The sequence below is a fragment of the Panthera uncia genome (assembly GCF_023721935.1).
Source record: "Panthera uncia isolate 11264 chromosome D3 unlocalized genomic scaffold, Puncia_PCG_1.0 HiC_scaffold_8, whole genome shotgun sequence".
Classification (NCBI taxonomy): Eukaryota; Metazoa; Chordata; class Mammalia; order Carnivora; family Felidae; genus Panthera; species Panthera uncia.
Window position 1 is genome coordinate 27,424,116 of NW_026057586.1, and position 27,737 is coordinate 27,451,852.

Genomic DNA, 27,737 nt, shown 5'->3' on the forward strand with positions numbered 1-27,737 from the left:
CCACCCTGTTGAGCTATGTCTTCAGGGTAAGCCCCTGCAGCAGGTTACCAAGTCGAAGGGTAAATGTGTCCATGGCTTTGTTAGGTCTTGACGAGGTCTTCTCCAAGGATTGTGCCAGTTTGCACTCCCACCAGCAGTGTGCAAGATGGCCTATTTCTCCACAGCCATGCCAACAGAGAGGATTGCCAAGCAATTGAATTTTTGCCAGTCTGCTGAGTGAGAAATGGTATTTCAGGGTAGTTTTGTTTGTTTTTAAGTAGGCTCCACACCCAGCACGGAACCCAACTGTGGGGCTTGAACTCACAAGCCTGAGATCAAAACCTGAGCTGAGATCAAGAGTCAGACACTTAACTGACCGAGCCACCCAGGCGCCCCTAGCTGTAATTTTAGTTAGCATTTTTCTTAATATTTTGATATTTGAGGGCTATTTTATATTGTGTTTTACGTATGAATTTTCTGCTCATATCTTTTGTCCATTCTGTAAAGTTTTAAAGGTTTTTTTTCCTTCAATTTTTAAATATTCTTTCTTAATAGTAGGGACATCTCATATTATTATTATCGGGTGACATCTACTTCCTCTGCGCAAGGCACCACGCTGGGGACTAGGGATCGTATACCTAGGGCAGTGATAGTTTAGAAAAAGAGAAGAATTCCACACAATGTCCTGAGAGTTGTAACAGAAACAAGAAAAAGATGGAAGGAACTTCGGTGCCTGATGGAATCTGGGAAGACTTCACAGAGAAGGTGACTTTTAGAAAGCTATCAAAACTATAAAAACATAGAAAGGCAAACAGATACAGGTGAGGAAAGGGTAGGGGAGAGGAGGGCATGGCCTGGACTCCAGGGCCCTTTCCAGCACCTTCTGACCCCTAGACTTGGAGGTGGAGCTCTGACCCCTCCACTCATCCCTCTTCCTGGACCATCCCAGGGTCTTTCCACAGAGTCATAGTTCTGCCTGGTCAAGCTCGCCAGCTGTCATAGCTCCCCTTACTTGCCTTAGATGGTTAGACTAGTGGGGGGCAGTGGGTTCTGTTCTCTCTGTGGACTCAATGGCTCAGCTGTTTTAGGCACAAGTGGCCTTGTGGTCTTGTTTGTGGGCCTGAAAACGTGTGTGTGTGTGTGTGTGTGAGAGAGAGAGAGAGAGAGAAAGAGAGAGAGAGAGAATGCACAGTGCATGGGGCACATGCCCAGGAACACCCAGGAGAAATGCAATCCGTTACCGAGAGGAGAGGTCGTTTCCCGCATATGCCTACAACCTGTGGGTTTGGTTAAAATTAGCACTCGCTGTCCCTGTGCCACCTGAGACTGCCATCCTCAGCTATCTCCCCACCTGCCCAGCCAGGAAAGGGAGGGACAGAGCAGTCAGAGACCTGGCCTCAGGGGCTCAGGGAGGCCTCCAGGCAGACATGGGGTGTGAACTAGACTGTGAAGTTGCGGGGGGCGGGGCGGGAATTCAAAGAAGGTGGAGGCCAGTGGGGAGTGTGAGCAACCCAAGGAGAAGACAAGGATCCCGCACCCAGTCCGGCTCACACATCCTGGAGTGTCTGGAGCAGCCATGGAGATGTTAGTGAAGACAGACCCAACAGGGGTAAAGAGGCGTGTGTGTGCAAGCCTGGTAACACGGGGAGGGTTACCAGGGAAGGTGCTGTGATATAGAGAGGTTTGATCACAATAGAAATCCATGTCTCAGGTTTTGGGCCAAGGCACAATCCCAAGCCTGGTCAGGGGACAGCCCTCTTTCACGTAGAGGTTCAGGTACCCAGGCCCATTCCCTTCAGTGTTTCTGCCATCCCAGCCCTAAGGCAGTGTTGTCTGCAGCTGCCTGGTGTAAGCAGACCTTGGAGGAGGCGTGCCCACTCCTCCAAAGCCCCAGCCAGAAGTGACACCTATCACCTCCCTTCATACCCTGGGAGGGGTGGCCACTTCTCCAGGTACTTGGGACCCTGAGCCCTTGTCCTTTAATAGGCCCTGCTGGAGTGAGAGACCCCAGGCCCCTCCCCAGCTGACCATGGCCTCTGCAAACCTGAGCCTGCTCTCCTGTGTCCCCGTCCTGGGATCTGCTGGCCTGGTTCTCCATGTTCTCTGGTGACCTAAACTGCAGCCTTGGGCTCTCTTTGCTGGATAAGTTTGGACCCTGACACCTCCTGTGCACACGTGTGCGTGCACACGCATACACACGGGCCGGCCTCGCCAGCTCAACAGGAAGCCCCAGCCTGCCCTCAACACTTGTCCCTAGAGGAGCCTCCAAAGGGGATCTGACACCCACAGAGCGTGAAGAATGATGCCCAGCTCCAGGTTCAGACTGAGCCCTTGGCCTCATACCCTTTCAAAGGTACTAAGAAAGGCTAATTAAGGGAGTGTGCCTGGGAAGATGGTCTCCATTGTCTCCTTGCAGATCAAGGGGTCCAAATCAGCCATCCTTGCTTCCAGAGTCCAGCCAGACCAGCCTCTGGCTTCTAGCACTCACCTCCTCCGGGGAGCCTCCTGGATTAACACTCTTACTACAACCTAACCATGCAAAGCCTCAGTGAAGGTTCATATATTTGACCACATTTGATCTGATCTGTTATCAGAGTCATTTAGGCTACGAGAACCCTCTCCCTCATTATAGTTCTCTGGAGCAGATGTACACAATTCTCCATTCTCGTTTCTTCTTTTTTCCACCTGGTTCAGGTTCCACTATTCTGTACCTGCACACGTTCAAAGTCTAAATCTCACTAGTAGGACTTGTAAATGGCACTGATACCAGTGGTCCCGACAGGCTCCTCGATGAACCATTCCCTCCAGTTACCCAGAGAGATACTTCTTTTTCTGTTTTAAACTACATTTTAAAGACAACATTGTACCTGTCCTTTGTCCTTTGTTCTGCAAGCTTTAAAATGGCTTTTGGACAAAAGGGGGGAAAAGTATGTCCTTAAGAAATTATAAATCAATGCATTTCCCATTTTTGAAAATTGAACAGGCTTAATGTTTTTACATGGAAAAATATGCATATTAAGTAAATCCAAACTTTATTCCCAGAAAAAAACATTTAGAGGTGATTTGTAAAGAGTGTTCCTTCCCCCTCTCCTTCCCTCTCTCCCTCCTTCTGCCTCCTTCCTTCCCTGCCTCCCTCTCCCTATCTCCCTTTTCTCCTTCCCTCTCCTTCCCTCCCCCTCCCTCCCTCTCTTCATCCTTCCCTTCCTCCCTTTCCTTCTATCTCCCTGCCTCCCTTCCTCCCCTCTCTGTTCTCCCATCTCCTGTGGGCCCCACTCCCTCATCTTTCTTCTTTTTTCCACCTGATTCAGGTGGAACCTGAAGGGCCCCTTCCTAACAGGTTTCGTAGTTTTGACACATGTACGTTCTTGTTTGGGCCACATGTAATTTTAATTAATGTAACTGGGTTGTGTTACGGATCTCATTCTGACTTCTTTTCTCTTGGCTCTGTTTTAAGCTCCTCCATTTGGTCATATGTACATCAAATCTGTTTCTTCTGACTGCTTGCAAGGAGCCATCAGACAGACCCGAGGGGAGAGCAAGAGAATACCGCAAGCAGGACTGTTTGGGTCCAATGGCTTAAATTACCGGAAGGGGCTCAGCCAGGGCCTTCAAACTTTGGATTTGTTTGATCTAATCTTGGGCAGGGCCATCTCCTTAGCGGCACTTACCAAATGGCTGCTGTGGCGGCCCTGTGTCCCATCCAATTAGGCTAGGATTAATTTCAGAGGTGCTGGCCTGTCGGGAGTGGGGGCAGCATGGGGGGACGCCTAGGGGGCATTCCATGGGAAGAGAGGGAGGGAGTGAGGGTAGGGACATCATCAGCTCCCTCATCAGCTCAGTGGGGCTCTGGGAGCTGCCGCAAAAGCACTCTCTGTCTATCCTGATCCCTGAGCTGGGGAGGCAGGAGAGCTGGGGTCAGACTTTCATCTTTGTTCCCATCCCCCCAGCTCCCAGGACCAGAGAACAGAAACTTCCAGAGAAGGAGCCCAGGGTTTGGCGTAGACAGGCTGTGGCACTCAGCCCTTGCCCAAGCATCCTGGAGGGCCCCGCAGGCCAGAAGCCTGCCTGGTGGCATGGGCTTCGAGGAAGGCCCTTCCACAGTCCCCACTGCCCATTTGCCAAGAGCCTAATAGGAGTTGGGGGACAGAGTACTGAGTTCTAGTGCTGACTCTGCCTTGACTGGCTTCAGGAGGAAAAGGCAGTAGACCAAGCCTCCAGCTGAGGAAGCCCTCCCTTGTCGAATGGCTGGGCTTCTTGAACAGGCTTCTCTGGCCCTGACGGCCACAGGGGTCCTTGAGGAGGAGGCGAAGACCTCAGCCTCTCTCCAGTCTGAGCCTGAGCACTTTGTAAGAACATTTGAAGAAAGTCACTATAGGGCATTGCCCTGAAACGAAATGCGTTCCGTCCTCAAAACCTTCATGAAAGTGAGTTTACTAGTAGTGTGAGGGCCTGAGCACCCTGGGGATCGGGGTGGCCAGAGAGGAGGGAAAGGGGAGGCCAGGGAGCCTGAGGAGAATGGCCTCCTTGGCAGCAGTGCTATCCCAGCCCCCAGCCCTTCCCCGTCCTTCGCTAGTCCAGCTGCCCACCTGTTCCTGCTGAAAAAGCAAGCTGGTCTGCAGGCTCCCTCCTTCCCAGGACAACCCTCCCCGCAACCCCCCAGCTGCGTGAAGAAGGAGCTGGGAATGGGGGATACCAGAGACTATTTCCCCAAACCGGTCTCCCCAGCCCCAGACAAAAGAGGGTGGTCCGGGCTGCCGGGCTGCTGAGCCGAAAGGAGATACTGCTGGCCTGGGCTGGATTTCAGGATGAGTCCCTGGGGTTTGGCGGCTGGCCTCCAGCCTCCTCTGTGTGGAGGAGGGAAGGAAGCCTGTCACCAGCTCGGGCCTTGGATAAGGGAACACTGTCTACCTCTCCCTTCCCGCTTGGTTGATGTCAGTGTAGGAAGTAACCACGGTGGCTGACATTTCTGAGCCGTATGCGTCAATTCTGTGCTAGGGGCATCACCCGCATGGTCACATCTCAGGTAAGTTGCCCCAGTTATTTCCATATCACAGAGAAGCAGGCAGATTCCAGGGTCAAGCGACTTGCCAGGGTCAAAAGACTAGGGTGGGTCAGGGACTCAGCCCAGGAAGTCTGGCTCCGCGTTCCCCTAGGAGTAGATGGCTCTGTACAGCGGTGAGCAGACCTGGGCCTCCGTGGGCTCCTGGTTACTCTCACGAGCCCCTCTGGCCTAGTTCCCATCCTGAATTTGGGTGGGTATCAGATTTGCCTGGAAGTTTCCCAAACGTGCCTGTCCTGTCTGTCCTCCAGCTGGTATCAGAATAGGCTGGGAGAGGTGCACAGAACATGACTGGGGAAAGAACTCCCCCAGCGATTCTGATGCCGCCCCTGCCAGCCCCCAGGCCTGCCTTCCAGGAGGAAGGAGGCCCCAGGAGAGGTAGCCAAGGTCCCATTTCATGTTCTGAGGCTGTTCCAACCCGGTCCCGCCCGTGGGTTGGACGCTCTGCCCATCTCCCAGCCTGGCGGAAGGGTGCGGACATGACCACATAATCATAGTGTCAAACGTCCTCAAGAAGCGTGGGGGCAGCATGGAGAAAGGATTCGGACTGCAGAGACTTACCTTCTGGCTCCTCCATTGCCCAGCCCAGAGCCACCAGACCCTACCAAGCCTGCCCTAGAGGCTGTGGTTATGTCACCTATTTTCGTGTAAATTTCAACATTCCCATCATAAAAAGACTGGTTTTTTTCCCCTCACGGTTTGCAGTAAGGATCAAATGTAATAACGGATGCTTTGCCTCTCTACAGGCAGGAGGGATGATGGCAGGATTAACCAGCTCACCTCTAATACTCCTTGGAAGAAAGGCTGGTGGAAGGTCAGGGGACCAACCCTGACCGGGAGGAAAGACACAGAGGCCCAAAGAGAGTGAGCGAGTCATAGAGGCACAGGACAGGGACAGAGGGGCCTGAAGCTTATACTGCATTTGGGGTGGGGGTGGGGGGGGCAGAAGCAGGGTGAGGTGGGCAGGGACTATGTAAGAAGAAGAATACAAGCAGAGGGGGGTATAGCTCAGGGGTAGAGCATTTGACTGAAGAAGAAGAATACAAAATGATAAACACAAAATTAGTCCAAATCTGAAAATCTATCTACAATGAGACAAGAAAGCACAGCAAATTACAAATGTTAAAAAGCTAAGAAATACCAAAAATATCACAAAGTCCAGAAAAATAACATAACATCTTAATGAATGTGGAGCCCAACCCACCTTTACTATATTTTTCTTCTATATATTTTTTGGCTGCATACTCTTTGATTACCTCCACTTGGGACAGTTCTGTGATGTTCTTCCATAGAGAAAATGGAAGACTATTCTAGTATTTCCTCTAATATAGTTGATCCAAATTTGTTTCTCTATTATGGTTAGTTTAGAAAATGTTCCCGGTCATAAATTACTATTGCTATTGTCATGTAAATGTTTAGGATTGTTGGGAAATCCGGGAAAATTTCTATCAGTTTCTTTTTGTACGTGAGCTATGAAAATTCAAGGCATCACAAGTTTTCTTGTTCAAATCGGCGAGAAATGTAAACACAAAAATTCTAATAAATTCAGTTTCATGGGACTCCCACTTTAATACAAAAGTACAGTGTGTATTATGTTAAAAAAATTAGGGGTGCCTATGTGGCTCAGTTGGTTAAGCATCTGACTCTTTTTGGCTCAGGTCATGATGTCGTGGTTCATGAGATTCATGAGTCTCACATCAGTGAATTCAAGCTCTGCTTCAGGTGAGCTTGAGCCCTGCATCAGGTAAACCCTGTTCCTCTCTCTGTCTTTCTCTCTCCCCCTCTCTCTCTTTCCTTCCCTCTGCCCCTCTGGGATTCTCTCTCTTTCTCTGCCCTTTGCCCACTTGTGCCCTCTCTCTCTCTAAAAAGGGGGTTTTACAATGGGGTTCTGTAGTAGAGGAGATAGATCGAGCAGGATGAGGGTCAGTGAGTGGAAAATCATTCAGAGGAAACATCAAGGGTGAGAAGGGATTCTGGCTAAGCTGACCTCACAGGACTTGCTGAGGGCAGGCCAGGGTGATCACACATCACCTGGGTGCTAGCAGATGATGAGGGCGACCAGATCTGGAGGCTGGGGCATTCTGGCTCAATAGACTAAGCAGGATTCTTGGACCATGCAAAGAAAAACATAGAAGCTCAAAAGTCAGGGCCCCGTTGAGGCTGAGTAGAGTTCGAGCAAGGAGAGAACTTTTGTCAATTATAGGATTGCAATTCCATTTTGAATAGGAATTAATAAAACCAAAAAGTTTCTAATTTTATGTATTTGATGACCAGAAGAACCCATCGTTTCAAACCTTATTTCTCCTGAATTACCCACACGTGCATAGGCCAGCTTCAGAGGACAGGCTTACATTGCAATACCACCTCGGGTCCTGTACCCATGTGTCTTGATGCTCATAGCGAGCCATTTCTACAGGAACTAGAGTGTAAGTGGCTGCAAATCACATAAATAAATCCCACTTAATCCTAACTAAATGCACCTTCAACTTGACTTCCCCTTAGCTAGATCCCCAAATGCCCAGAGCCACTCCAACACCATCCATCATGAGAAGGAGTGACAGAAGGGGCTCAGAAAGGAAAGAGATAGTAGACTTAACTAATTACATTGAAAATTATCTTACTTCTGCAAATTTTATAAAAACATATGGCCTTGTGCCTACATTGCTAGGGCCTCCCCCAGGGCTCCATAACTCTCAAATTCACATTGACGGCAAGAGGCCAAGGAGACTGGCCGTGGGATCTAGTGTCCCAACTCCAAATTCCCAGGAAGAACTCTGAGTGGTCCAGTTTGGTCACAATCCATCCCTGGACCAATCAACTCCAGCCTGATGGGCAGATATGTATGTCTTGTTGCAATTTAGATGGGGGTAGAGCAGTTCTGAGAGAAGGGCAAGACCGGTTCAGCACCAGCCCTACAGATTTGTACGGCTGCCCTGTAGGGATGGATAGAAGTAAATGCACTCATAAAGCAGGCTGAGAAGGACCTTGCCATTCCTGGACTGTACCTTGTACCTTAATATTTTTCCATATGCTAGGAATTCCTTCCACTCCATTCCCACCCGGACCATCCTAGAACTCAAATGCCATTTCCTCTTTAGTGGTGCCTTTGACTAATTAGCTTCTAATTATGCCTAACGGTACTAATTATACCTTTAGCTAGATTCACCTTATATTGGTCTCATATAAGCACTTTCACTGGTTACAGTTGTGTCTCTCTCCCCAGTCAGACTGTCACGCTGTGAATTCCTCTAGGATGAAAACTATGTCTCGGGGCACCCGAGTGGCTCACTTATAGTGCGGAGCCTGCTTGGGATTCTCTCTCTTCCTCTTTCTGCCCCTCCTGTGCTCTCGTGAGCTCTCTCTCTCTCAAAAGAAATAAATATACTTAAAAAAAAAAAACAACAACTATGTCTCATCTTGGCAGCTTCAGCTCAGAGCAGTAGGGCTGGCACATGGTCAACATTCAGGGTATACTTACTGCAATGAAGAGTTTGCAAAGTCAATAAATAAATAACTATCCATCGTCTGGGGTTCGATTCAAGCCCTCCTCCCACCATAGTAACATTCTCTCCCGTTAACTACCAAATGTCTGTTGAGTACCTCCTGTGTTCTCTGTCCTGTTTAGGGTGCTGAAAAAGACCCATAGTGCAACTGTGAAGCAAGCAAAGACAATCTGGAAATACCACTGGAATTTCCATTCTCACCACTCCTATTTCTGAGACTCAGAGCCTCTCGCCTGGATGTGCTGGGACCCACTAACTGGCCATTTTACCTTCATCTTGTGGCATGTCCTGTACCCAGCTCCCCCAAAGACCCGCTTGCCTCAGGTACACAGCACAGTGTGCCATATGGCAAGAGCTTAAGAAATGTCACACAACTAAATGAATGAATGAATGAATGAGCGAGCAAATGAATGCCAATCCCTTGAGAATCCTGTGAGTCTCCCTGTTGTAACACTGATTCTGCAGGAATGCTGCATCTTTGATTACAGTATTGTGTCCTCTTGATCCCACAAATATGCTGTTATCTGTCAGATTATCAGTCCTGAGTTTGGGTCAGCAAATAAGGTCACTATCATTGCTATTGCAATGAGTAAACCAACCTAAACAGTTCCTCCTGACGTTCAATTCCTCCACAATGAACCCCACCCTACATAGCTGTCTAGACGATGCTCCAACCCCACCCCCCACCCCCAACTCCCTGGTCTATTGTTTCAGTAAAAAAAAGTATCCTCACTTGTAAGACACATTTACTTTACTATGACATTAATTGGATTTTAAAATAAGTCAATTGTAGAAAACTTGGAAAAATCAAAAGAGCCTAAAAGATGAAAAGCATCTCCCACAGGAGCTTTAATATTTTCTTGCCATTACTTTTCAATGAATTTATGCTTAACTGTATACTTCTAACAAAATTGAGAGCACGCTGTTTTGCAACATGCTCGTTTCCCTTGGCAGTGACTGAATGCACTTCTTTTTGCCTCCACGTCTGCACAGCCAGATACATGAATGTTTGAGTGGAAAGGAACCATAGCAGGGCAGGGGGCGTCTTCAGTCACATTCGGAGAGGAGAGGAAACAGGCTTAGAACCAGCTTGCCCTCCAACGCTCCAGGTGAATAGGAGCCCCTCCCCTCCAGGGCTGGGACTCCGTCGGTGGGCGGAGCTACTTCCTTCTCGGGGAGCTAAGATCTACCCGCAGGGCCTCTGAGCGCTGGCTCTACTGCCTGAGCAACGTGTGCCAGCCTCCAGTCTTCCTGACAGCCTGTCCACCTGGCAAAGGCTGATACAGCACAAACCCTTTTCTAGGTGCGACAGTCCTGAACTGACCATCTTAAACATCACCCAAATTCCATTCTCATCCTTCTCCTTGCTCACGCTATTAAACTGTGCCATTCGGGGAGAAGTACAGGTGTCTGTTAGTTACTTCTTTATGGTCTTTTATGTTTTCCAAGCTTTCTACCATGAGTTTATTTTACTTCCATTGTAAGAAAAAAAAAATTTACTGTATGACTTCCCTGCTATCCTATAATGTTTTGCTCTTAATTTTTTTTAATGTTTATTCATTTTTGAGAGAGAGAGACAGAGAGTGAGCAGGGGAGGGGCAGAGAGAGAGGGAGACACAGAATCCGAAGCAGGCTCCAGGCCCTGAGCTGTCCACACAGAGCCTGATGGGGGCTCAAACCCACGAACCGCGAGATCATGACCTGAGCCCAGTCGGACGCTTTACCGACTGAGCTACTCGGGCGCCCCGATTATGTTTTGCTCTTAATTAGCTGAATCCTGAAGTGCCAACTATGTACTCTATCGGCCCATCCTCCCCACCATGTGTGCCTCTGACACTTCAGTGACTGGACGAGAGCCCTGGGGCCTGCCAGCCGGGCCAGCTCTCCAGGGTGATGTCCAGCCACTCATCCAGTTCTTGGGGGAAAATGTTCATATCGCTATAGACCTCACTAACCAGCCACCACCCTGCTCACATTCCTCTCTCATGTCCACATGGAAAGCATGGGAAACCTCATTCAGTGCCTTGCCAAGATATGCTGTGCTTTTCCTAACAGGCTGACAATAAATATGTTGAGTGAATGGAAAAAAAAAGAATCCTTTGGTAATTAAAGTCACTGAGAGTTTGGTTTGACGTGATTTAATGAATTAGTTCTGGAAAAGCATGGTTTTTCGTAAAGTGCTCCCAACCCATCTGTTTAATAATTCTAGAATGCTGCTGAATGACATTAAACTTACATCCCAACAACCACGTTCCTTTCTTCTAGACAATCAGAACATTTTGCTCCCTCCCGCTGGTTAGTCCTTCCTCTCTCTTGGCTGACCCATCCTCCGAGTCCCATCTCGGGCCATTCGGGATCATTCAGTGGATTCACCTTTTCCTGAATTATAACCATTCACGACCAAGCAAAACAGCAGCAATAGTAACAGTTTGCACCTCTTAGAGCTTGCTCGGTGCCAGACACTTTGCTAAAGGACTCTACATACTTTATCACTTATATCACTTAATCACTGTATCATATATTTGAATCTATATAACTGAAGTAGTTTTTTTAAATTTTTTTTTTAACGTTTATTTATTTTTGAGACGGAGAGAGACAGAGCATGAACGGGGGAGGGTCAGAGAGAGAGGGAGACACAGAATTTGAAACAGGCTCCAGGCTCTGAGCGGTCAGCACAGAGCCCGACACGGGGCTCGAACTCACAGACCGTGAGATCATGACCTGAGCCGAAGTCGGACGCTTAACTGACTGAGCCACCCAGGCGCCCCTGTAACTGAAGTTTTAATCACTTGAGTAACAGGTACTATTGTGACCCCACTTAGCAGATGAGGAAACTGAGATCTAGAGAGGTTCAGTTGCCTGCATTGCTCACTACCCTCAGCTGGTGAACAAACCTGGGGTTCGTCTGGGTCTGAGCTCTCAGTCCTTACGGCCCCACCCCCACCCCCAGGCATTAGCATCTGTGTGACACAATTCAGTCCTCCTATTGCTTCTGGGGCTTTCATCTTGATATTTCTGGTGCCTCTTGGGCAGCACCCCATGACCCCAGGCACACAGCCTCCTTAGAGGCTAAGTGGTCTTACCTGAGCTGCCCCTGGTCGTGCCCTTCACTCGGTGCTGGCCGCTCTTTCACCCTCACCACCAGGTGCTGGGAGAAGCCGCCTCAGCAGGCCTGGGCAAGGGTGCAGAGAGGGCCCCACTGTCACCACCCCTCACTGCAGGATGAAGGAGGGACCCCATCACAGAAAGGAGAGGGATGCACCTAACCCCCTTGAGACCCCAGGGAGGTCGACACTGTGAGAAGTTTCCGCCCTCTGTTCTCGCCCACTGAACCCCCTCAGGGGCCAAGGCCCCAGCTGACAATTCTGATCGTCTAATTCTCAGATTGAATTCAGTGTTTCCCTCCCAACCCAATGAGGGAGGCTTACCCCCCATATCTTCTCGGCCAAACACTGGGCCAGGCATCCTGGGAGGGGTGGAGGCATGGAGACCCTCTTCAGCCTCCTTGGGAGCTCGTATTTCAGCTGCTACAATACGGCTCAGCACTGATGATAGAGTGAGAAAACCGCCGTCCTTCCCAGGACAGTAGCTGTGGTCAGGACGCTTCAAGCAGGCGAGGCTTGGAGTGTGTGTGTGGAGAAGGGGGTGGATGGAAGGCAGAATTCTGAGAGATGGGAGAAAGGCGGAGGCGTGGGCAAGGCCTGGAGGTGGGAACACACATGACACATTTGAGTGCAAGGAGTGCGCCTCCCTGGATGGGCCTTCAAGGCCCTCAACCAAGCAATGGCTCCAAAATGCAAACCGCTCAGCTATTCCCAGGAAGAGTGCGCTTGTGGGGAAGGGGGCGGTGGGAAGAGGAGCAGGGAAAGGCCCCCCTCAGGACCCCTCACCCACCAGGTCTACAGAATGACAAGAAAACCTGGGGCTGGATGGAGCTGAGTGTGAAGAGGGGGGCGCCCCAACTCAGCACACAGACCACCCACTTTGGCCCAGAATGGGACACGTCCTCACCTCCAGGTCCGTTTCACCATCTCAGTAGCCCCCCTATTGCCCCTCTCTGCCAGGCAGGCCACCATCACTCTGACCTGCCTCAGGGCGACGCGCCCCCTCCCTGCCCACACTCCTCTAGCCATGCTGTTCTCTAGTACATTCCCCACACACATCTCCACATGGCTCCCCAGAGCCTTCAGACCCAGAGTGTGGAGGTAAAGCCCCCGTGGCTTTGTCCCCCCCCAACTCTCTAGTGTCCTCTCCTGAGATACTCTGGCTCGTGTCTGGGCCTCTAGCTCAACTTATAATTATAGCCCCATCCCAACAGTAATAAGGAACATTTCTTGTGTTTGTTTTTTTATAAGGAACATTTCTTCACTTGATCTTAGCCAAAAGGCCGAGAAGCGATAGGAACATTTCTTATATGTGTGCTTAATCCTCACAAAACCCCACGTGGATAAGTACAGCGAGGTTAAAGGACTTGTCTGCAGCCCCACCAGAGAGTCTGGGTGCAGCATGATTCACACCCAGATGGCCTGCGTCCAGAGCCCAGCTTCTACAGCACTAGATTAAAGTCCTTTAGAACCTTCTGTGGGCACCAGCAACCCCCTCACCCTCCACATTCCCCTCTAACCCACGTTGGCTCACAGCCCCCATTGCATTTAAGGTTTCTGCCTCTCTGACACCACCTCTAGGAAGTTTTCTCAGATGCCCCCTCCTCCACCCTCCACCCAGGTGTGGGTTGGGGCAGTGGTTCCCCTACTTTGCTGCACCCTGGAATCATCTGGGAATCTTTTTAAAAACTTGTGATGCCTGGCTCCCACTCCCAGCCATTGTGGTGACACTGGTAGTGGATGTCCCCAGACAACCTCAAGTGCAGCAGTCTGGTAGCTGCTGGCAGTCATTCTCAAACTGGGTGTGCACCAGCATCACTGGGAGGGCTTATTAAAACAGATAGCCAGGGGATCCAGTGGGGTGGGGAGTACCTGGGTGGCTCAGCTGGTTAAGCGTCCAACTTCGGCTCAGGTCACGATCTCACGGTTCGTGGGTTCAAGCCCCTCATCAGGCTCTGTGCTAGGAGCCTGGAGCCCGCTTCGGGTTCTGTGTCTCCCCCCCCTTTCTTCCCCTCCCCCGCTCACGTTCTGTCTCTCAAAAATGAATGAACATTTAAAAAATTGTTTTTAATTAAAAAAAATAGCCGGGCCCACCTTCAGTTTCTGATTTTATACACCTGGGCTAAGGCCCAAGACTTTGCATTTCTTTGTTTGTTTATTTTTAAGAGAGATACAGCACAAGTGGGGGTGGGGGCAGAGGATCCAAGTGGGCTTTGCACCGTGGGGCTTGAACTAGAACGCTGTGAGATCATGACCTGAGGCGAAGTCAGACGTTCAACCAACTGAGCCACCCGGGTGCCCTGGGGACTTTGCGTTTCTAACAAGTTTCCAGAAGTTTCCAGGTTCTGTTGCTGCTGAAGCTGCCGCCGCCGGTCTGGGGACCATAATTGGAGGGCTGCTGAGCTAAGGAGTCCTCTGGGTACCCATGTGCTCCCAGAGGGCACGGCACTAATCACCACCTACGCCCTTGTCACATCTGTTGTAACCGGCTGTGTGTTTCTCAACCACCTCTGCCAGGCCCGGAGCCTTCTGCTCAGTTATCTTCAGTAACCCGTGTCAACACATGTTGGGTGAGCGAATCCACCAGACGCTAAAAACATCCTTGTTTCCGCATGGATAAGGAGCTGTGACTATAACAGGAGCTGTCCTTTACTGAGCACCGAGGGGTGGAGTATGTGGTCCTGGCCACAGATGGAAAGGGCAGAGCTGGGATTCCACGTGGCAGCCTGGCTCCCAAACCCACACCTTTAACCACTGTACTGAGAGATCCTATCCTAGGGGTCCCCAAATCTCCCCCATCCCATCCCCACTCCCCAGGCTTAGCCTCCCCGTGGGTCTCAGAGTACAGATCTCCATCTATTGGTGGGTGTGAGCAGCATTTTTAAAATGACCAAATCTCCAGCAGAACTGAACAAACTAGAAATAGATCAGAGTGCACCCGTGTAGGAAGGGGAAGTATTGCTTAGCAAATTATACATGTGTGCAACCCTATACTGATGTAAAAACGCATGGCCAACGTGGGTCACGGTCAAGAGTCTGCCAAACCCTAGAAATCTCCAGGCAGCAGCCAGCCCTTCACCACCAAGCGGGAGACGGAGAAGAGCTAGGCTGCCCCCTGCTGGGAGCTTCCAAAATTGCACCAGGAGCCCTAAAATCGGCCCCTTGATGAGAGAGGGTCTGGCCCTGATTGGTGTGTGGGTTGCGGGGAGGCAGCAGCAATTTCCTCATGACAGATAAAAATACAGAAAAGTTTGTTAATGAAATATGAATTCATTTTAACTTCCAAAATAAATACAGACCGCATGGTGAGGGACGGTACGGGCTGCGGACTGACCGACCAGCACCGAAGGAACTATGGAGGGCCACCAAACGTTTCACTGATTCTGAGCACCCAGACAAGAATCAAGACTCACATCTTTTTCTTGTTGCAGAAGTGGAGGGAATGTGGCATCCAGAACAGTAGCTACTCTGAGGCACGTATTCACAGATCCTCTTTCATTAAATCTTTTGCTCCCTCATTCTCCTTGAGAACATGGAGGCCGAAGATCACAAGGTTGACAAGCAGAGGAACAAGTCCCAGTTGCCGGGCCTTCTGACCTCTCAGCTGGCCCTCAGGAGACAAAATGAGGAGGGGGTGGGTTGGGACATTGTCTCAGTTGGGCCTTCTATACACCTCTAGCTTAACTCTGCCTTTTCACTCCTCCCCACACTCTCCCTGGAGGAGCTGATACCTTGCAAGGTGAGTCTATGACCTCAGAGAGGGGGGCCTTCTGGTTTCTAGTGAGTAGCTGCACCGGGTTTGTGCGCCCAAACCCTAGCTGCCGAATCTGTAGTCTTATGGGAAAAGCACATTTTCACGCAGTTCAACCAGAACCACCTTCTGTTAGAGGATGAATCTAACAGAAAGCCTTCTTGTCTGCGGTACACCATGACGGTCTGGGTCAGGGGCGGGGAGCTTGGGAGGGCTGAGTAAACAGGGGGAGAAGGATGCGGGGATGCGGACAATTTGCAGGGAACACATGAGGGGCAGGGAAGGGAAGAGGAAGAGGGCTCACAACATGGCTCGAGGGTGGGCACTGCATGACCCCAGGCCCAGCCACAAGCCAAACGTTTGGCGTGAGGTGGTTCCGCAGAACTGAGAGAAGGGCTTCATGTCCAAGTTTGAAGCCGTGGCAGAGAGAGCCCATACAGACACAGAAACCAGGAGGCAGAGGTGACCCCAACGCTTAAATGCCCCAAGTCCACAAGCCTCTCAGGAGAGAACTCTGGATCTCTGCAGGCATTCTGCAGAGGAGTGGCCGCCAGTGTCTCAGGGGAGACTTGAGTGTCCACAATAGCCTCAGGAACACACCAGGCAATAAAAAGGACAGACTTCCCAAAGAGACTCTTTCGGGAGAGCAGAGCGATACCAGTCGCAATACGATCAACAACCATACATAATCTATCATCAGGGAGTCCTTAAAAAGGTTCCCACCCTGCACCTCTCCCCTCACACCCTGCAGACAGCTTTTCCTAGACTTTGGAAGAACCAAAAGGCCCGGGGTTAACCCCTGGACAGTCTACACTCTCTCCCCCACAGCTGCCTGTGTAACTGCTCCCATGCCCTCCCGCGTCCAGCTTCAGAGGAAGGTTTTCCTTACCTGACCCGAGTTAGTGTCCTGTGTTCTGGGGTTTGGCAGCACGGATGTCCAGGGGCTCTACCATCAGTCGCCCCTGTCCCTGTGTCCCCATGGTTCCTGATCATCAAATACAGATGACATTTGTCTTTCCAGGATCTTTTCAAACTCTTCCTCCACTCTACTGCTCCTTCCAGCCAGTCTCAGCAGCCCTTCCTTTCGTTCACCTCCGAGCTCCTGAGGAAGGTCTGTCCTTGTCCTCACTGCCTTTCCCTCATGCCTTCCTCCACACCAACAGACTTGTGCACCTCAGCTGAGGAAACTGCCTGGACGAAGGTCCTATCTACACTAGATAGACAATTATTGGTCCCTCCCTCCCCTGACCGCCTACAGCATTGGCCGGCTGGCCCTTCTAGCCCCCGGGCAACTCTGGCTGTCACCACTCCCTCCCAGTTTTCTTCCTGCTGCTTCGGCTGCCCCTTTGCAATCTCCTTAGAACACTATTGACAACTGCGGCTGGGTCATTCTTTGTTATGAGGACTTGACTTGTACATTGTTGGATGTTTAGCAGCATCCCTGACCTCTACTCACTAAATGCCTGGAGCAGCATCTGACTTCTCTCTACCCTTCCCCACCCATCATTGTGACAACCAAAACGTCCTCGGGCTTTGTCAAATGGCCTCTATGGGCAAAATGGCCCCTGGCTGAAAACCACTGCCTTAAAAGGGTGCTTCTCTTCCATTGGTCACTTTAAACGTGGGTTTTCTATATAAATCTACATCTCCAATAGTCATGTGGTCACTGCCTGGAAACAAAATGTCTCTTCAGCCTGTTAAGTGCAGAGTGAACTCTGGACTCTCTTCTGGTCTTAGTTTGGATTCTCCCAGAAGCAGAGCCTGAGACAAGGACTCAGGTGCAGGTGGTTTAACTGGGAGGTGGTCTCAGGAAATAGGAATGAGGAACGGAGGACTGTGAGAGAGCAAAGGAGGAAAATCAATATGAGGTCCAACATCAAAGTCACCGCTGTGAGCAGTGGGGGCTCCCTTACACTGGGAATCTCCTGAGAGGCACAGGGAATGCCTCCCAGAATTGTCCAACCAAAAGATGTAAGGCTGGGCATTTATCCCTCGGGTAGGGCACGTGTGGTGGGGGCATCTATCCAATGGCTCCCCATCCTTCATTGTTGAGGATTGTCCCAGGGCCATTAAACTCCCCTAACTTTGGGCTGCATTTGAGCCATGCAAGCCAAACAGACCCCTGTGGCTTTGAAGAAGGCCCTAGAAAAGACATCAGGATGATGCACTCCCTGTGCTGCAATTGGGGGTGCCGTCAAAATGAGTCAAAGCTCACAAAGAACATCTCCCATGGCTGCAGCTGAAATCAGAGGGTGACAAGGAGGATGCGACGCAGGGCACCCAAATAGTCTACCCTGGTCTGCCCCTTGCACCTCTCCAACCCACTTCTGCCCCACAGTAAGTCCATTCTGTCACACAGTCTTCAAGGTAGTGGCCCGCCATGAGCTAGTGAAAGGACACAGGACAGAGGGATGAGCCACCACCCTTCACCGGGACAGCAAGTCGAGGCTGAAATTACTGCTCGTTACCTTCCTTCTCCACCACCTATTCTAGATTTTCTTGCCAGCTAGTCTAGGTTGTGTGCCTGATGGGTTGAGTCAGGCCCACATCCGAGGGCTCTGGGCCCTCAGTTGACTTGGCCTTGTCAGGCGACGGTTGCTGCAAGGGCCCATTTTCTGACATTGCCAGGCTTGAGTTCCAGACCTCCTCTCACCTGATGCGAGGGGAGCACTGAGAGTGGTGGTCAGAGGGACTGAGCCCACACCCCCCCTTGATTCCTGTGTATTCCAGCAACTGGGGACACAGCACCACAGGTCAGCTACATCCCGGTGACCGCGCCCAGCCTGGGCATCATCCTCGAGCTGGGGCCTTAGCTGAGCTTTTGCAAAGCAAGCCATCATTCTATGAAGCCGGATGCTTCCCGCGATTTGGTACATGCCAGACCAGTGGGTCCCATCATCACGCACCCAATGTTGCAGCACTTCCTTTGCCGTAAAACGGGCCTCTTGATCTGAGGTGATGTTACGAGGCAGCCCACGTAAATACATCAGGCACTCTGTAAACCCTCAGATTAACACTAGATTAGGGAAAAAGCCCCAGAGGGAGGATTCGCTCCTCCTTCCAGCGTGGGGGGGCCCGATGTAATCAACTTCTGGCCAGCAGCTGGCTGGTCAAGGGCTCAGGGCCTGTATCAGTCAGCAGTGGCAGTGGCCAGACCGTCCTGAGAGGGAGCTCGCACTGGTGGGCCCCTGCTTAGCCTCCATCCGTCACCACGGCTACCCTGCGCAGGCGCTCACCATGCAAGCCCCGGGATGGCTGAGGACGAGGCTGACCTCCACAGGGCATCATGCTGTCCACCTGGTTGTCGAGTGCATCCTCTGTGGTGGGTGCTGACAAGCATGAGCGTGAACATAAAAGAGCCACACACTTTGCGTCCACTCCCATAAAACAATCCGCACGCCCCTAGCTCAGGCCTCCCTTGTCTCCCTTCTTCTTAGCATTTTCTTTTCAGGCACCTGACCAACCAAATCCCTGGCCGGTGCACAAGATACATATTCTTTTTAAAAAAAAAAATTTTTTTTTAACGTTTATTTATTTTTGAGAGAGAGAGAGACAGAGCATGAACAGGGGAGGGGCAGAGAGAGAGGGAGACACAGAATCTGAAACAGGCTCCAGGCTCTGAGCTGTCAGCACAAAGCCCGACGTGGGGCTCGAACTCACGGACCGTGAGATCATGACCTGAGCCGAAGTCGGACGCTTAACCGACCAAGCCACCCAGGCGCCCCTCAAGATACATATTCTTATAAAATACACACACTTCCACTGAACCATGTTGACTTACAGGTGTAGCACCTGAAGTTCTGCTCATGGGGAGGGACTAACCACTAGGCACTGTCTTTCAGGGCTACCTCACCTGGGGCTTTAGTGACACCAGCAGTCCGGCTACTTCCTCCCTCGGCTGATCACAAGAAAATGCTTGGCGAGAACTGAGGGAGAGTCATCGATGCAACAGCGGGGGTGCCTTGGAGGTCTGGGGAAGAGGCACGTGCGTGAGTCTATTTGCGCAGCTTGCTTGTGCCCCCGGGCCCTGCTAACGCCCGATCCTAGATGTTGCCACTTCCCATCTTAGAGCCGACTGCTACGGGGCCTGCCTGGATTTGTGACACGAACAGTACAAAACCCAGCTCACGATGAGAAGTTCTGAGGTCTTGGCCAAATGATGTCCCGTGGTCAGGACCCAAGAGCATTCTGGAAGCTGCTTTTCAAATGGGGACTAGAAAGCATAGTCCTGTTCCCAAACCCACAGGGTCCCCTACTGGGGCTTGCCAGACTCCATGCTGCATCCTTACCCACCATGAGTATCTCTAGCACCACTGCACTTGCTGGCCACGTGGTCCACGCAGAGTCGAATCATTCAGTGGACGGACTGGAGCAGTTATTTCCCAATATGCTAGGTATTGTGTCCCAAAGCCAAAGAGGTCCATCAAGTGCTAGGTCTCCTTCCTAACGGCAGAGAGTACAAAGGGCAGTAACGTGTCCTCATTTTAGAGGAGTGACACGGTACGCCCCAAAGCCTCTGCTACATTCTCCAAACTTGACCCCTTTTCTGCATTTCCCACTCAGTGTACAATAACCTGAGTCCCTCTCTTCCTTTCTTCCTCACTCACGTGCTCTGCACCCTTTAACCCTCTGTTGCCAAGTCCTAAAGAATCAACCGCTTACATTTATTTCTTCCTTCAGATCTCGCTTCCCCTGCTCTCCTTCCCACCAACTTGATGCAGCCTTCTTCATTTACCTGTTCAACTCCCACAGGAGCTTCCTAATTGAACTCCCCATTTCCGATCTCAATTCTCTTCTACCTCATTCACCCATTTTACCGCAAGGGAGAGCTGCTCTCACTCTGCCCCCCCACACAATACCTTAGTGCTCCCATCATTTCAGACATCCATCTTTATCGCACTGATGCCTTCAAGTGCGGGCTTGTTGAGGGTAACGTGCATGTTCTACTGGTCGAGACCAATACCCAGAAGTGTCTGTGGGATGTTAGTGAGGTGTTCAAGGCTGTTCGCCGCAAGGCCACGGACCTCTGGCTTACTCCCCAGCACTCACCCCATTTCTCCCAACCAGCAGCTCATTATTAAACCACACTTGCTCTTTCTCCCTTTCACGCCTCACCTGAGCTTTGTGCCTGGGACGACACCCACCACAGCCTCCACTCTACTTCCTCTGACCCCACAGTCCCTACCCGTCCTGTGAACTTAGCTCAGCTGTCACCTACAGGAGCTCTTCCCTTACTTGTTCATTCCACCCCAACACTGGCCTAGGGAGCATTCCTTCTGTTCCCACTGCACAGAGCTCTGTCTTAGCACTTGTCAGACTTCATGACAATGATTTGTTACACCACAGCAAGTTACTTCAGAATGAGGACTGGCCTCCAGTCACCTTCATGTCTCTGGGGACTGGCGCAGTGCTTAGCATAGAGCAAGTATGTACTTAGTGTTTGCTGAACCAGGGAAATTTGCATGGTACGGGGATAGCAAACTGGCAGCCTACAGGCTAAATCACACCTGCAGACAAGTTCTCTTTGGCCCACACACTTCCTGGCTGAGTGAGGTCAATTAGGATTGATCCAGGTTACGGGGCTGATGACATGGAATTGGCCTCTACTCCCTTTGGCTGACCATCTGGCCAACCAGACATGTATGCAGGAAATACACCAGACCAAGAATGCAAACGACCACAGTCCCCTAGGGTGCAGTGTCCCTTACAGCTTGAAAAGTCTCTGCAGCCTGTACAGAATGAGGATCAGAGCACCTGACTTACCCTGACTCACTGCTTTTTATCCCAGGCCAAAAGGACGGGAGGGGGAGGCAGGAAGAGTGGGAAGGGTGGGTGTGGGACAGACCCACCATACTTTTATTTCTTCCTGTACCAACACATCTACTCAGTTTGTCTATTCACCAGGTCTGACCATGGCCACTCAAGAACATACACAAATCAGAAATGTCACATTTACATTTTAAAAACCCAGATTCCCTTTTTCTCTTGAAAAAAATCCATAGATCCGGCAACATCAAGCCTGCACTCTCATGACGAGAGATGTGGCTTTCCCCTCAAAGCACAGGCTCCTTGCTCTCGGCCACAGGTCCCACTTGTCTGGCCCAATGCACCGCTTCCATTACCAGCCCTGCTTTGTCGCCATTCTGGAGTGCTTCTGAAGTGCTCTGAATCATCCCATACTGTTATCTTATTTGATTGCTGCCCCTCCCTGCCCCATGGTGTGCACACAAGTCCCCTCCTTTCACGGATGCAGAGGTTGGGATCCAGGGACGTGGCTGATGTTGGCAGGTCACACAGCTCTTTAGCAATGAAGGCGGGACTCAAAGCCAGATCTTGGGACTTTTTTCACCGCCCCACGCCAGTTACCACATGCTGGAACTGTTGCTATAGTACTTCACTTGTTTCAAGAATATGCTGAAGATTTAGCCTTGCTGCTATGAAAATGTTAGTGGCCAACAGGCTTGCTTTATTTGATCTACACACTTCCTGGCTGAGTTAGCCAAAGAGCTGGGGCAGTGCTGACAAGATGGCGGGCCCGGCTTGGCCTTCATTCACTTACTCCTCATGACAAGCCCCTACAACAGGTACTATTGTCCCCATTTTATGGGTGGCACCGAGAGGTCGAGTGAATGCAAGACTGATATTCTGATGATACTCTGGTTTGGTTCTATCCATTGTTTAAATGCCATACTTCAATTATATTTGGCCGACTGCCCCTGCCTTGAGCCACCTGAGTGCCTCCCCTACTGCCCTGGCCACTTTGTGGGGATCTGCAGATTAGCAATGATCCCACATGTGGCACAGCAGTCAGTGGCCATCGTACTTCCAGAACTGACAGGCTGGTGCCTAGGCCAAAAGGATTCGGACTACTTCGTGACTGTGGGTTCACGTTTAGTGTCACAAACTAATGTGCTCTGCCAAGAGCCCAAAGAGCCCATTGGTAGAATTTAGCCATCCACTATGGGGTGCGGAAGACTACTAAAGGGATGAAAGAGGACAGGTACTACCCAGCACAGCCTAAAAGCCAAGGTCCCAACACATGTTCTGCCTCAACGCCTCTAGGGAACACCAGACTCTCAGCCGAACAGTCACAGAGACTTGGAGCAGGTCACAACCAGGAGGAGTGGGGGCTGCTGCAGCAGGATCTCTGGGGGCAGGGACATGTTATGGGCAGTTGAGAAACTGCCCCTACCCCCACCGCCGGCCCTGCGGCTCACTGCCCAAAGGACGCAGCTGTGGCCACTCGGGCAGAGTGTCGGCTGTCAGAAAGGGTGTCTTAAGGTGGCCGTCAATTTTATGGTCCACACAGGCTACCGTCCTGACCTTGCCCCAGGAGCAAGCACTTCATTTCAGTGGGGAAACAACTGGTTTCTTTCACGATAACCTTCACCCCCTGGTGGCAGATTTGACCTACACAGAAATCTCACCAATTCCCAACTCTCTCCAGAGGGCAGGTCTCTCTTCCTAAAGTTGCTCTCAGGGACAGGAAAGTCTGCACTCAGTGAGAAAGCTGGGCATGCTTGCCTTTGATTCCTGTCACGTTGGTCTCCTAAGTCCCAGTTTCCTAACTGGGTTGCAACTTACCTAAATTTGCCCATTCTGGATATTTCCTGTAAATTAAAGAATATGTGAGCTTTTGTAACTGGCTTTTGTAACTTCTTTCATTTGACAGGTCTTCAAGGTTCATCCACATAGGACATTGCATCAGTGCTTCATTCCTATTTATGGCTGAATAATACTCAACTGTACAGCGAGATGACACTTTGCTTATCCATTCATCTGCTGGTGGCCATTTGGATTGTTGCCCTTTCGGCTACTATGAACAATGGTGCTGTTAATACTTGGGTACCAGTTTTCGTGTGGTCCTAGGTGTTCATTTCTTTCAGGTGTATACTTAGCATAGGAGTGGCTGAGTCATGTGACAACTTTTAACAGTCAACACATTTTCCAAAGTGGATGCACCACTTTACATTCCTAACAGCAATGTTGGAGAGTTCTTTCTGATTTCTCTGCATCCTCACCGTGTCATTATTTTTTTAATGTTTATTTTGGGGGGGGGGGAGGGCAGAGAGAGAATACCAAGTAGGCTCTGTGCTGCCAGCATGAAGCCCCACACAGGGCTTGATCTCCTGAACTGTAAAATCATGACCTGAGCCAAAGCCAGATGCTCAACCAAGCCATCCAGATGTCCCTCTCACTGTGGTTTTGAGGTGCATTTCCCTGATGATTAATGATATTTAACATGTTTTCATGTGTTAATGAACAAACTATATGTCTCTCTTAGAGACATATCTATTCAGATCCTTTGTCCATTTATTAATTTGTTTCTCTTTATATTATTGACTTGTAAGAGCTCTTTATTTATTCTAGATACAAGTCCCTTACCAGATAAAGGTTTGCAAATATTTTCTCCCATTCTGTGAATTGTTGTTTTGCTTTCTTGATGGTGTCCTTTGAAGCATAAAATTTACCAGTTTTACTTTTTGTTGTTGCTTGTGCTTTTGGTGACATATACAAAAAGTGTTGAGAGGAAAAAAAAAAGTGTTGAGGACATCTAAAAGGAATTCAGCTTCAGATCTTACCCATGCCCACTAGTATCATCTGGGAAGTCATAAAAAGCTTTTGTTCTTTCTACTTGAGACAAAGAAAATTTAATTTTATTATGAAATATTTAAGATATACATAAAAGTGTAAAGAACATATACCTGTGTCCCCCCCTTACCCAACTTAAGAAATTTTGCCCATAAAGTTGAAGTCCCTGTGTCCCCTCCTTCCCTTCCGGCAGTAACCATTACTCTGAATTTGGTATTTATTATTCTCATGAATTTCTTTATACTCTCACTGCACGTGTATGTATCTTTTACCAAAATATGGTATTTTTTAAGCTTCATATAAGCAGCATCATGTAACACATATTCTGAAATTTGCTTTTTCTCCACTCCACACTGATTTAACTACGTTGATAAAACTGCTACATGAATAGAGATCTAGTTCATTAATTTCCACAGTGGCTAAACATTGTATAAATACACTGTTTGTCCATCCCATAGATGAACATCCATGTTGAAATAGCCAAAAACTGGGAAAAACGACACTAAACATTTTTGAACACATGAAATAGCTTCTCTAGAACCATGGCTTTCCTTATCTTTTTGACTGCAACCCACAGTAAAAGAAATACATCTTATATCTTGACCCTATGCAGACATATACTTGTGTGTAGGTGTGATCAGCATGTAACAAAAGCTTCATATAACAATACTATCTGTTAACTGCTGTGTTGTTATATTCCCTTAAATAAACAAAAGATGGCTTACAGACACTAAATTGATTTCATGACTTCCCTGTATAGGTTTTCAACATGGTTTAAAACCTGTTCAAGAGAATCAGCCCAAGGAGTGAATTTTGTGGGTCCTGACATGTCTTAGCTCAGGATGCTATAGCAAAATACTATAGAGTGGGTGGCTTAAATAACAAACATTTTTTCTCACAGTTCTGGAGGCTGGACATCCAAGACCAGGGTACTAAACATGGTCAGATTCAGCTAAGAGCCTTCTTCCTGCATACAGACAACTAGCTGCCTTCTTACTGTGTCCTCTAGCATGCAAAGCTCAGGTCTCCTGTCTTCTTATAAGAGCACTAATCCTATCATGGGCACTTCCCTGTTATCTAAACTTAATTACTGCCCAAGGGCTCCACCTCCAAACATCAGACTGGGGAGCAGGGTTTCAACATATGAATTGGGGGGTAGGGGGAACACAAACATTCAGTCCATACATGAGGTATACACATATTCAGCTTTACTAGACAACTCCACTGTTTTCCAAAGTAGCCATAGCAAATTATGCTTGCGCAAAAAGACAGGTTGTCACTGTTCTGCCTCCTGGATTTAAATGTACTCCTGATTTGCCTACATGAAATAGCATCTTGTAAAGTTTGTGTTTCCATAATTAGTGGTGCGCCCAAGCATCTTTCCTGTTTACTGGCCATCTGTATTTTCCTGTTCCACCAACTATGAGACAGGGAATCTATCCATGGAAAGAGAATCAATCAAACACTACCTTCTCAGGAAAACTTCCAATTCTTCTCAGGCCAGAGCAAAGTAGAATCAACAGCAAAAAGAATAAAGGAAAACTAGGTGGAGAAAAGACGTTTTGTTTTTCTTAGAGCTAAAAGCCCTAATTTGGCCCACAGGAAAAATCTGCTCTTGCAAAAAGTCTAGCCATGCAAACCTGGGTAAGTTGTTATTCTTCTGTTCTCGGTCTTCCAATCTGCAAAATTAGGATAACAATCTGTACCACTTCTTACTCCCATGTGGAAATTCTGAACTAAACATTCTTTTAAAACTTTGAAAATTAAGAGTTTGTAGACAGTCAAGGTTCTATGGTGTTAGCCAGTGCCTTCCAAAAGCCTCGGGAAGATGATGGAACCATAGTCCTTCAAACAGCTTCCTAGAATGAGCTGCTGCCCTGAATTCTTGCATGAGAAGCCCAACAGCTCCGCAGAACATCAAATTATTACCTAAAATAATACAGTCCTACCTTTCAGTCTCAGAAAAGAGATCTAAAAAATTCTTCATTTTATAGGTACGGAAATTAACTCCTCTTGGTCAGATGGCCTTTCTGGAGTCTCCTAGTCTCTGGTTCAGGCTTTTCATACACTAGCCACCACACCCTCTGGTCGAATGGCCCTTGTGCTGCAGATGCCAAGATCCATCCTACCGTCGGACTTGCCTGCTTGCGTCAGACTCCATCACAGGAGTGAGGGTTCAACAGTGAACAATACTCCACACCTTCCTGCTCTCAGGAGGGAGCCATCATGGAAAGGAAACAGAAATCTCAGGTGTCAATTATCAAAAGCACAAAAGAAAAAGCTGGTTATCATATAGCTTCTTTCACCAAAGAATAAGAAGCTGGACCGATACAATTTACAAGCAAGGGGCCATGATCTATGAGATCACATGGATTGTTGCTGCCATATCCCCCCCCTTCTGAGGTTTGACTCCATGGCCGGCACTCGTTCTGACCCTTCACTCACCCACCCCACACCAAATGGGATCTCAAGGCTAGGCGGAAACGAAGAAACAGTGAATGCTCTTCACAACAGCAGTGCTGAACTGAACAGCAAATGGGTGCTCTTTCCGCATCACTATAATGCGTACAATCATCACTTGCATCTTTGTCTGAGCTCACTGTTCCTTCCAGTATTTTCGATTGCCGCCTTCTGCTCCAAGTGGATTCTCCCAGCCAAAGCTCCACGGTAGCCCAAGAACTTCTCAGATTCTGTGACTTGGTGCTCTCAAACATGGAGTCAAGGAAGTAAAGAAAATCATACCTACCAATGACCCAGGAAGATCGCTCCTTCATAGATCAGTAATATAGTTAAGACAAGTCCTAGAAGAAATTCACTTTACTTTGGCTACAAAATTGGAGCTGAAGAGAGATATGCATATATTTGGTCAAAGACTTATCTAGAATTTTTCTCCAGAGTGAAGTTATAAATAGCTGCCATCTACCATGAAAAACATACCAATAAGGCAAGGCAAGGCAAGGCCAAAAGCTAGCCAAGAACAAAAGGAGGAAGGCAGAATGAGAGTAAGTACTTAGCCACAAATTATTTTACCTACTCGTTCTACAAATGCAGCATCGAAGGGCAAAAAGGTTAAAAGCAAGGGCCTAGATAAACAATTTTCTTCTAGAGTCCAAGAAAAGAAGAGTTTCTCACAGGCACTACTATATCTAAGTCTCAGATACAAGGTAGTACAACAGAACCATTCCAAAAACCTGAAAACATTTCCCCAACTGTTCACAGTGTATTTTCTAATTGTTACCAGGCCCCTTTCCAGTGCAAGTAGAACTAAAAAAATTCTTGAGGAACAATAAGAGATCGAGAAGTGGTATTTTAGGAAATATAGGCCTCATTCTCCCCACCTCCCCATTCCCCTTTACATGAAGATAAGTTACAAAAGTCATGAGATGCTAATATGGAAGTTCCTCTCATTTGTAGAACCAAATAATAAAACCAGAAAGTAGAATCAAATTAAAAGAAAAGTTCTTTAGGCTGTTTTTGAAACACCATACATTTGATTCAATGTTTGACCACGTGCAAAGTACATACAGTCACGGCGCCCTGTCCTGGTGCACTGGTCTCTGAGAAGTTAACTGTCAGCTGACCTTCAGTTCCCAGGAGCAAAGGTGCCTAGCACTAGGAGGCTTTCTGCTCTCTTTAGAATCCCACTGGTCCTAGCTGGGAAGGGACGCAGGGGCTACAGGACAGCCAGAGCAAAGCTACTTTTATCAAGACCTAACACCAACGGTCACCTGCAAAATATTTTGGGAGTA

The 27,737-nt window shown here is 49.1% G+C and overlaps 1 protein-coding gene across 10 annotated transcripts in view; it reads right to left on the minus strand.

Moving 5' to 3' along the window:
* The window catches only part of ARK2N (arkadia (RNF111) N-terminal like PKA signaling regulator 2N), a 138,730-nt gene that overhangs the window by 24,672 nt on the left and 86,321 nt on the right, over positions 1-27,737 (minus strand). For 3 of the 10 annotated variants that reach the window (XR_007455374.1, XR_007455376.1, XR_007455377.1), the window contains one exon: positions 15,059-27,737. This exon is cut by the window's right edge and continues 4,184 nt beyond it. The exons of 5 other annotated variants lie outside the window; for them this stretch is intronic. The gene's annotated coding sequence lies outside the window, so the exon portion shown is untranslated. 2 more of the 10 variants (XR_007455375.1, XM_049620148.1) reach the window with 2 other exon arrangements.